Source organism: Penaeus chinensis, chromosome 11 (genome assembly GCF_019202785.1).
Source record: "Penaeus chinensis breed Huanghai No. 1 chromosome 11, ASM1920278v2, whole genome shotgun sequence".
In the NCBI taxonomy this organism is placed as follows: Eukaryota; Metazoa; Arthropoda; class Malacostraca; order Decapoda; family Penaeidae; genus Penaeus; species Penaeus chinensis.
The window spans coordinates 11,335,051-11,345,050 of NC_061829.1; the positions used below are offsets into that span (position 1 = coordinate 11,335,051).

Here is a 10,000-nt window from a genome sequence, read left to right on the forward strand (position 1 = left end):
AATAGAAAAACAAATGAATAAACAAATATATAATCAAATAGAGAAATAAACTAATCAATAATTATAAATAGATAAATTAATGATAAAAAAAATAGTTGTTGCATATCGTAAAATAAAGAGGCAATTCACTGGCGAAGATTTAGTTACCAGCTGTATATCCATACAATAAATAAATCAATAAAAGAATAACAGGAATAATCATCACTAGTACAATAGATAAATAAAAGGCAAAACAACACGAGATTAGTGATAATACGTATATACACTAGACAATGAAATCTTTAAATTTGCTGACAGTTACGGAAGCATATTTGGCACAATCAACACACTGTCACGAATTACGGAGATATGTTGCGTCTGAACAGAACTGAAATCTAAATAAATAAATTAAAATATAACATATAATTAGAATATCAAGTTCATAATTAGCTTACACAATTAGCAGTTGTAAATCCGTTAGATAAATATCGATATAAATCGAAAAAAATAAATCAAACGTATTGTGTCAGAACGTGTAACATTTTCGTCGAATCCTAAGTCAAATCTAGACAGAATATGTCAGATTATTAAAGCCAAAGAGACCGGATCTTTCTTATTTTGCCGAACTGTCTGGTAGCAAGATCGGGAGAAAAAAAACTATGTTGTAAATTCTTAATTAAGGTCAACTCTAGCGCACACGGCGGTGAGGAAAGATGATGATGGAAATAAAATGAAGCTCAGGATAATGTTGATAACAAGACTGAGGAGAAATGTGTTGATCATTAAGAGTAATGATACTGATAAAGCAAATGATACCGTGGGGATTGTTACAATAATAACGATAATCTGATAATAATAATGATGGTAAACTCTACATTGAATAAATAAACCATGCAAAAGATCTAGCATGATTAAACGTGTCATCTACTCAATATGATATATATTATATATATATAATATTACATATGTATATTATATATATATATATATATATATATTACATATATATTATATATATATATATATATATTACATATCTATATATGTTTATATATAGTACATATATATATATATTTATATATATATTACATATATATATATATATATATATATATATATATATATATATCAGCCTGAATAAACATTATATTTATGCTTCATAAAACATTAAGTTCCTGTAGCTTTAAACTTATATATCAAAGGCTGTATTTCACTCGCTTAACTCAACGAACAAATAAATGATAAAAACTACACTACAGAGACTTCGTAAAGCTACATGCATTTTATTCACATTTTACGTAAATTGTAGTTTCCTAAAAGGACAGACTCAGATAGTTATTGTCTGTCCACGACCTAACCCAGCTGTTAAATCGTTATAAAAAGAATGGTATCTGTATACTTGATTTGTTCAATGGTTATTTCCCCTCACTCGAACATTTGTATTCCTATATATCTTATCATTTATATTTGTTTATGTTTTTTTTTTTTTCAGGACAGAGATGTAACACTTTAATTGACAGTTATATCCATAGACATATCGCATGGCAGAGATAATAAGACAAAACAACCGCTTTCCAAAACGAATGAAAAAAAAGACTATCTAGAAAATAATGAAAAATATCTGACCCATCTCTTAGCGTGTATTTAATCCCCATTGTTAAATTTCATAGGAAACAATTTCATTATAGCAAAGTTTGCCTTTGCTATAATGAAATGGTACTAACAAAGTAACATAATACACAGACTAATGAAAAAATGGCACTATTGCGAAAAGCTTAGAATGTAAAGATTGACTTATTTACTACCCCAAGGTTGCGTTCACACCAAGCGCGGCGCGATGAGTCGGTATGATGTGAATTATGCAAATCATTAAAAAAAAAATTCGTTTACACCGCGCGAGGCGAGGCAAATCAGCATTCAGTGACCTCGCTGATTTCATAGAGAATGGGTCCACTTTCTCTCGCTAAATTCGTCGTCGTAGATTCATGAACTAAACCCCGAGAGGTCAGGTTTTGGAAGCCCCAATCGTTTATTCCCTGATCTGCCAAATCACCCAGAAAAAAAAAATCCATAATATTTTAGGATACCAACTAGTAAAATTATATGGATCTTCCATTATGTAATTTAATACAAACTACAGGCGTGCAACATGAGTTAAAGAAATAATGACCATTTTTTAAAGACAAGAAGCATTTTATTGACAATCATTACATGTAGGCTACGCGCACGTTAAAAATAAATTCCTTATGAAGAAAACAAAAATCCATATTCCTTCTAGTAACATAATCAAAAATAGGCCCAGCTTTCTTTTACCTCAGTCCGAAAGAAACAGCCTCGGTTCGCCTGAAGCTGACTCGCCGGCGTAAACGCCTTTTCAGAGTTCTACATATATCAATGCTAAATTGAGGTGCGAATCACTCGTTTGATGTAAACGCACCCTAATTCATGTGTCTGTCAGTAAGGCATTGCACAAATCAAAACTGAACCTATTAGTGTATATGTGTTCAATTACACGAAACTGAGGCGAAGGAGAAAAAGAGAAGGAAGTGGGAGAAGGAGAGGAAAAGGAACCGGAAGCGAGAAGAGGGGGAATAAGCGAGGGCAAAGAAGCGAGAAGAGGGGAAATAAGCGAGGGAAAATAAGCGAGAAGAGGGGAAAAAAGCGAAGGAAAATAAGCGAGAAGAGGGGGAAAAAGCGAGGGAAAAGAATCGAGAAGAGGGGAAATAAGCGAGGACAAAGAAGCGAGAAAAGGGGAAATAAGCGAGGACAAAGAAGCGAGAAAAGGGGAAATAAGCGAGGACAAAGAAGCGAGAAGAGGGGAAATAAGCGAGAAAAGGGGAAATAAGCGAGGACAAAGAAGCGAGAAGAGGGGAAATAAGCGAGAAAAGGGGAAATAAGCGAGGACAAAGAAGCGAGAAGAGGGGAAAAGAAGCGAGAATAGGGGAAATAAGCGAGAAAGTAAAGAAAATGATTACGGGATAAAGAGGAAGACGAGGGAGATAAAAAAAAGAGGCAAAATATTTGAAAAAAGGGAGAACACACAAACATGAATAAATCATAAATTAAAATAGGCATGAGTAGATACACAAGATGAGATGGAAATTTGCAGGAGAAAAGAAGGAAGGGAGAGAGGCAGGAGAGAGGGAGGGAAGGAGATAGAGGAGGGGAGTAGGAGGAAAAGGAGTAGGAGGAGGAAGAGGGGATAGAGGAGAAGGATGAGATAAAGGAGATGGAGGAGGAGATGGAGGAGGAGATGGAGGGGAAGGAAGGGGAGGAGATGGGGAAGAGGAGGAGGAGGAGGAGGAGGAGGAGGAGGAAGAGAAGGCGGAGAAGGAGGAGGAGGTGGAGGAGGAATAGGAGATGGAGGAGGAGGAAGATTTGGAAGAGGCGAAAGGAAAACAAGGTGAAGTAATTACAAAAAAAGGTTCACAAATTTCTTAAAAAGGAAGACGAAAGGGAGAAGATAATGATAAAGTAGAAAAGGAAGCAGGGATGGAAGATAATAAGATAAAGAGATATCGAAAAATAAAATAATCGAGAGAAGAGAACCTCGGGAAAGGACCCCAGATAACAGAACTTTTCCTGCGTCCGACCAGCGAAGGTTCACGGGGCAGAAAAGGTATATGGGATAGAAAGAGAAATGAGAGAAGAAAGGGGAGGAGGAGGAGGAGGAGGAGGAGGTGGAGGAGGAGGAGGAGGAGGACTAGCACTGATTACACGAAAAATCACACACATATATATACATACACATATATACAAAATTATATTCGAATCAGCCTACAGTGGAATACACATCAATTATATGAGTTCTTCTTAAAATATTGTGTTGTGTCACATTTTACGTAAATAGTAGTTTCCTAAACGGATAGACTAAGGATAATTATTATGTGTACACGACCTTTCCTTGCCATCAAACCGCTGAGAAAGAATGCTAAATGTATTTGATTTGTTCATTGGTTATTCCCTTTCACTCGAAGATTTTATTTATCTATTTTCATTTATAGTTTTCTATATTTTTTATTTCCTTTTATTTTTTTTTAGGACAGAGTTACAACACTTAAATCAATACTTATATTCATGAACATATAGTTTGACACACAAAAGGACCACTAATAAAATAATAAAAAGATAACTTACTGAAAAATACTGAAAAATATCATACCCAATTTAATCCCCATTGTTATATTTCTTACGAAACTGGATAGGATATAGAGGATATTGTAGCGACTTGTCCGTAAATTTAGCGTTTTTTTTTTTTTTTTTTTTACTTCAAGAAAAAAAAACGCATCGTGATAGAACCACCGGAAAGAGAACTTGAGAATCTTCCTTACCTGTGAGAGGTGTGTGTCCGATCAGCATAAAGGAGGTAAAGGAGAGAGAGAGAGAGAGAGAGACTGGGGATCTTCCTTACCTGCGAGAGGTTGGTGTCCGGTCAGCACGGAGGAATTAAAGGAGGAGAGAGGGAGAGGGAGAGGGAGAGGGAGAGGGAGAGGGAGAGGGAGAGGGAGAGGGAGAGGGAGAGGGAGAGGGAGAGGGAGAGGGGGAGGGAGAGGGAGAGGGGGAGGGGGAGGGGGAGGGGGAGAGAGAGAGAGAGAGATAGATTTGGGTTCCATGCACATTTTGCAGTGATGATTTAAGATTTGTTTTGCCTTCAAAATTGCATCCTGTACATAATGTACAGTGTACTGATATCCTATGCGTAGCCTGGTTAGTGAAACCTGTTCTCGCCGAGACAGTCCATTATAGACTTTATATGGTTTGTCTATATCAGATATCCCTGCAATACCTTCATAATGCCAAATAGTACCATGTCCATTTTCCTTCAGCTGAAAGCAAGTTCTTCAATTGTTTAAGAGATAATGGTACTACATAGTATGGTTCTTTACGGGAGAGTACTAGTTTTCCTAACTGATCCACCTTGTCACAGGTTGATATTCCTATATGAGAGGATATCCAGTATAGTGGCACTTGTATACCCTGCTCCGATAGGCTAGACATTTGGTTTAGGAAAATCCTAGTTACCATGTTTCCTGAACTAAATGCAGTAAGTCTATAGAGTGCACCCTGGCTGTCAGAGAAGACAGGTAGGTGTCTCTGCTGTTCACTACCTTTATTGATGGCATGGTATATGGCTACTGACTCGCATCAGTTGCCTGCCTAGTTGAAAATTCGTATCCTTTAAGAGAAATGTCAGGAATCAATACCCCAATCCCAGCTGCTCCGTGAGAATCAGTAGAGGCATCACAGTAAATTGCAAATGGGGGAGGGGGGGGGTCCATTAGGAGGATGGACAATTTCATTAATATATTTCAAGTAATGGCCTTTTAATTATGTTACTGCAGTCACGGATTTAGGCCCTGTTGATTTGTCAATATGAACATATACGTATGGTCTATGCCATAGTGAAGTGTTACTTCTGGAATGTAGATAGCATCAATGTTCCACACAATGAAGCTGGGAATTGTTTGGGCAGTTTTGGTCTTCTATTTTTCACAGATTGTAAAGAAAGAGAGAGAGAGAGAGAAAGAAAAAAAACTGAGAATCTTCCTTACCTGCGAGAGGTTGGTGTCCGGTCAGCACGGGTTCAGAGGTCACCGGGTGAAGCCAAGTAGTCAAACGAGCCTCCTCACTGCAACACACAAACATGGCACTCGGGTCAATTTGGTCGTCGGGGAAACAAGGCCGTTAGAAGGAAACAAGGTCGTTTAGAAGAAACAAGGTCATTTTTTTAGGAAGCAAGGTCATTAGAAGGAATCAAGATCGTCTGGAGGAAACAAGGTCGTTTGGAAGAAAAAGGTTGTGAGGAGGAAACAATGTCGTTTGGAGGAAACAAGGTAGTTAGAAGGAAACAAGGTCGCGGAAAACAAGGTCCTTTGGAGGATAAAAGGTCGTTGGGAAACAAGGTCGTTAGAAGGAAATAACGTCGTTTGGAGGAAATAAGTCGTGAAGAAGAAACAAGGTCGTTAGAAGGAAACAAGGGCGTTTAGAGGAAACAAGGTCGTTTGGAGGAAGCAAGGTCGTCGGGAAACAAGTTTTTCGGGAAGCAAGACCGTTTGAAGGGAAAAAAATGTCGTTGGGAAATAATGTGTTCTGGAGGAAATTAAGTCGTTAGAAGGTTGTTAGAGGCTGTTAGAGGAAAACAACGTCGTCGGGAGGAAACAAGGACGTCGCTTGGGATTTGTGGGGAGGGCGGGGGGAGGTCGGGGAAGGGAGAGACACGACCTAGGGTAATGTTTTTTTCGGCGTCGACTGACGGGGTTCGGTCCGTGTTCTGCCTCGAGCTCGGTGACGTTAGCAGGATAATGCGTTTCTGAAGACTGGATTCATGTGAAGATTTATCATTATTATAAACTTGTCATGGATAAACTCTTTGAGTCTATATCTTTATTTCAGAATTGCTAATAAGTAGGAACTACTTTAGATAAACGTACTCGTGGAACCAAGCAATTATAATTTGCGCTCGCAAAAGGTAAATAAATAAAGTAATAAAAAATAATAATAATAATAATAATAGTAATCACGTTTTTTCTTTTAGTTCAAGACCTGTTTCTTTTTCAGTCACCACCTATCATGACATTCCATAATGCCGTCAGTTATCATTCAAACAAACTACGCGACTCCTTAGAAGAAAAAAAACGGGAAATGAACAATAAGCGTAGCAGGAGCAGTAACCGGTCGGGAAACGGTCGCCACGTGCGCCCTGGTCCGCCTTCCGCTCGCGACACCTGCTAGATGTCAACTGCAGGCGAGCCAAGGGATCCTCAAGGTAGCTCCAGCCTCGCACTGTTACCAACTGCCGGACGCACCCGAGGATACCTGCATTATCGACACACTTTTAGAAATCGCCTGATGTTCAAGTTTAACATTTCCTTTCCGCGTGAAAATCAACGAAACATTTATAACTAATTAATGTGCAGCTAGATGGAAGCGAAAAAAATTAACAAACAGGGACAAGCGACTTGGAAAATGGATCTACCTTTCTTGCATACGGGAGTATTTCCCTTGTATGGCGTATTCAAACGTGCACAATGCATAAAGCAAAACTCTCGGGATGCGCAATACATACATCTAAAGGGGGAAAAAAAATATATAAAAAAGACCAACAAAGTAAAGAAAAGATAAGGAGTATTGTTGTGTGCGGTATGTGGCATCATTGAGCGGGAGAGTGGGAGGAGCGGCTGGCGTAACCTCCCCTCTTTTGCCGGCACCTGATGCACCTTGTTACCTTTACCTACCTCCCCTCATGCCCTTGCTTCTTTCCCCTCTCGGATTCGGCCCTTTCTCATCTTGCCCTCGCTTCTTTCCCTCCTTACCCTCTTCTTCCCCCTCTTGCTCTCGCTTCTTTCCCCTCTTGGATTCGACTTTCCCCTTCTGCTCTCGCTTATTTCCCCTCTTCTCACTTCTTTTCCCTCGCTTATTTCCCCTCTTCTCGATTCTTTTCCCTCGCTTATTTCCCCTCTTCTCGATTCTTTTCCCTCGCTTATTTCCCCTCTTCTCGATTCTTTTCCCTCGCTTATTTCCCCTCTTCTCGATTCTTTTCCCTCGCTTATTTCCCCTCTTCTCGCTTCTTTTCCCTCGCTTATTTCCCCTCTTCTCGATTCTTTTCCCTCGCTTATTTCCCCTCTTCTCGCTTCTTTTCCCTCGCTTATTTCCCCTTTTCTCGCTTCTTTGTCCTCGCTTATTTCCCCTCTTCTCGCTTCTTTTCCCTCGCTTTTTTCCCCTCTTCTCGCTTCTTTTCCCTCGCTTATTTCCCCTCTTCTCGCTTCTTTTCCCTCGCTTATTTCCCCTCTTCTCGCTTCTTTTCCCTCGCTTATTTCCCCTCTTCTCGATTCTTTTCCCTCGCTTATTTCCCCTCTTCTCGCTTCTTTTCCCTCGCTTATTTCCCCTCTTCTCGCTTCTTTTCCCTCGCTTATTTCCCCTTTTCTCGCTTCTTTGTCCTCGCTTATTTCCCCTCTTCTCGCTTCTTTTCCCTCGCTTATTTCCCCTCTTCTCGCTTCTTTTCCCTCGCTTATTTCCCCTCTTCTCGCTTCTTTTCCCTCGCTTATTTCCCCTTTTCTCGCTTCTTAGTCCTCGCTTATTTCCCCTCTTCTCGCTTCTTTTCCCTCGCTTATTTCCCCTCTTCTCGCTTCTTTTCCCTCGCTTATTTCCCCTCTTCTCGCTTCTTTTCCCTCGCTTATTTCCCCTCTTCTCGCTTCTTTTCCCTCGCTTATTTCCCCTCTTCTCGCTTCTTTTCCCTCGCTTATTTCCCCTTTTCTCGCTTCTTTGTCCTCGCTTATTTCCCCTCTTCTCGCTTCTTTTCCCTCGCTTATTTCCCCTCTTCTCTCTTCTTTTCCCTCGCTTATTTCCCCTCTTCTCGATTCTTTTCCCTCGCTTATTTCCCCTCTTCTCGCTTCTTTTCCCTCGCTTATTTCCCCTTTTCTCGCTTCTTTGTCCTCGCTTATTTCCCCTCTTCTCGCTTCTTTCCCCTCTTCTCGCTTCTTTGTCCTCGCTTATTTCCCCTCTTCTCGCTTATTCCCCCTCTTCTCGCTTCTAAGTCCTCGCTTATTTCCCCTCTTCTCGCTTCTTTGCCCAGGCTTATTTCCCCTCTTGCTCTCACGGTGACCTCGCTTTCCCTTTTGCTCTTGCTTCTTTGACCTCGCTTCTCCCCCCTCTTGCCCTCGCTTCTTTCCCCTCTTGTCCTCTCTTCTTTCCCCTCTTGCCCTCGCTTCTTTTAATTCTTGCCCTCGCTTTTTCCCCCTCTTGCCCTCGCGTCTTTCCCCTCTTGCTTTCACTTCTTTCCCCTCTTGCCCTCGCTTCTTTCCCTTCTTGCCCTCGCTTCTTTGACCTCGTTTCTTCCCTCTCTTGCCCTCGCTTCTTTCCCTTCTTGCCCTCGCTTCTTTGACCTCGTTTCTTCCCTCTCTTGCCCTCGCTTCTTTCCCCTCTTGCCCTTGCTTTTTCCCCCTCTTGCCCTCGCTTCTTCCCCCTCTTGCCCTCGCTTCTTTCCCCTCTTGCCCTATCTTCTATCCCCTCTTGCCTTCGCTTCTTTCCCCTCTTGCCCTCGCTTCTTCCCTCTCTTGCCCTCGCGTCTTTCCCCTCTTGCCCTATCTTCTATCCCCTCTTGCCTTCGCTTCTATCCCCTCTTTCCCTTCTTGCCCTCGCTTTTTCCCCCCTCTTGCCCTCGCTTCTTTCCCGTCTTGCCCTTGCTTCTTCCCCCTCTTGCCCTCGCTTCTATCCCCTCTTGCCCTATCTTCTATCCCCTCTTGCCCTCGCTTCTTTCACCTCTTGCCCTCGCTTCTATCTCCTCTTGCCCTCGCTTCTTTCACCTCTTGTCCTTGCTTCTTTGACCTCGCTTCTTTCCCCCTCTTGCCCGCCTTCCTTTCCCGTCTTGCATTCGCTTCTTTATCCTCTTAGATTCGACTTTCCGCTCTTGCCCTTGCTTCTTTCCTCTCTCGCACTCGCTTCTCTCCCCTTTTGCCCTCACTCTCGGACTTGCTTTTTTCCTTCACTCTCGCTTCTTTCCACTCTTGTTCCCGGTTCTTTCCCCCCCTTGCTCTTCTTTCCCTTCTTGCCCGCCTTCCCTTCCCCTCTTGCACTCCCTTCTTTCTCCATTTGCCCACGCTTCTTTCGCCTCTTGCCCACGCTTCTTTCCCCTCTTGCCCACGCTTCTTTCCCCTCTTGCTTTCTTTAGCTTCTTTCCTCTCTTGTCCTCGCTTCTTTCCCCTCTTGTTTTCTTTAGCTTCTTTCCTCTCTTGTCCTCGCTTCTTTCCCTCACCCTTGCCTCTTTCCCTCCTTTGATTCGACCCTTTACCCCCTTTGATTCTCCTCTTCATTAAATATCTTTTGGTTCTCTTAATCACACCTCTTTCACCTGTCTGAATTAACCTTCTCCATCTCTTTCCCTTTCTCTCTCCTATTCTCATCCACCCCTAATTCTTGTTTCCCTCTCAGATACATTCTCTTACCCTCGCCTTCCCCTCTTATCCTCATTCCTTCCCCTCTCAACCTTGCTTCTTTCCCCTTTCGTTCTCGCTTTCCTTTGCCT

At 41.8% G+C, this 10,000-nt stretch overlaps 1 long non-coding RNA gene across 1 annotated transcript in view; it reads right to left on the reverse strand.

The window, feature by feature from the left end:
* Positions 1-10,000, reverse strand: part of LOC125030756 — a 108,700-nt gene that overhangs the window by 92,685 nt on the left and 6,015 nt on the right. Inside the window, exon 2 of the long non-coding RNA XR_007115434.1 lies at positions 5,532-5,608. This is a non-coding gene — a long non-coding RNA (uncharacterized LOC125030756). The remainder of the gene's footprint in view (positions 1-5,531; positions 5,609-10,000) is intronic.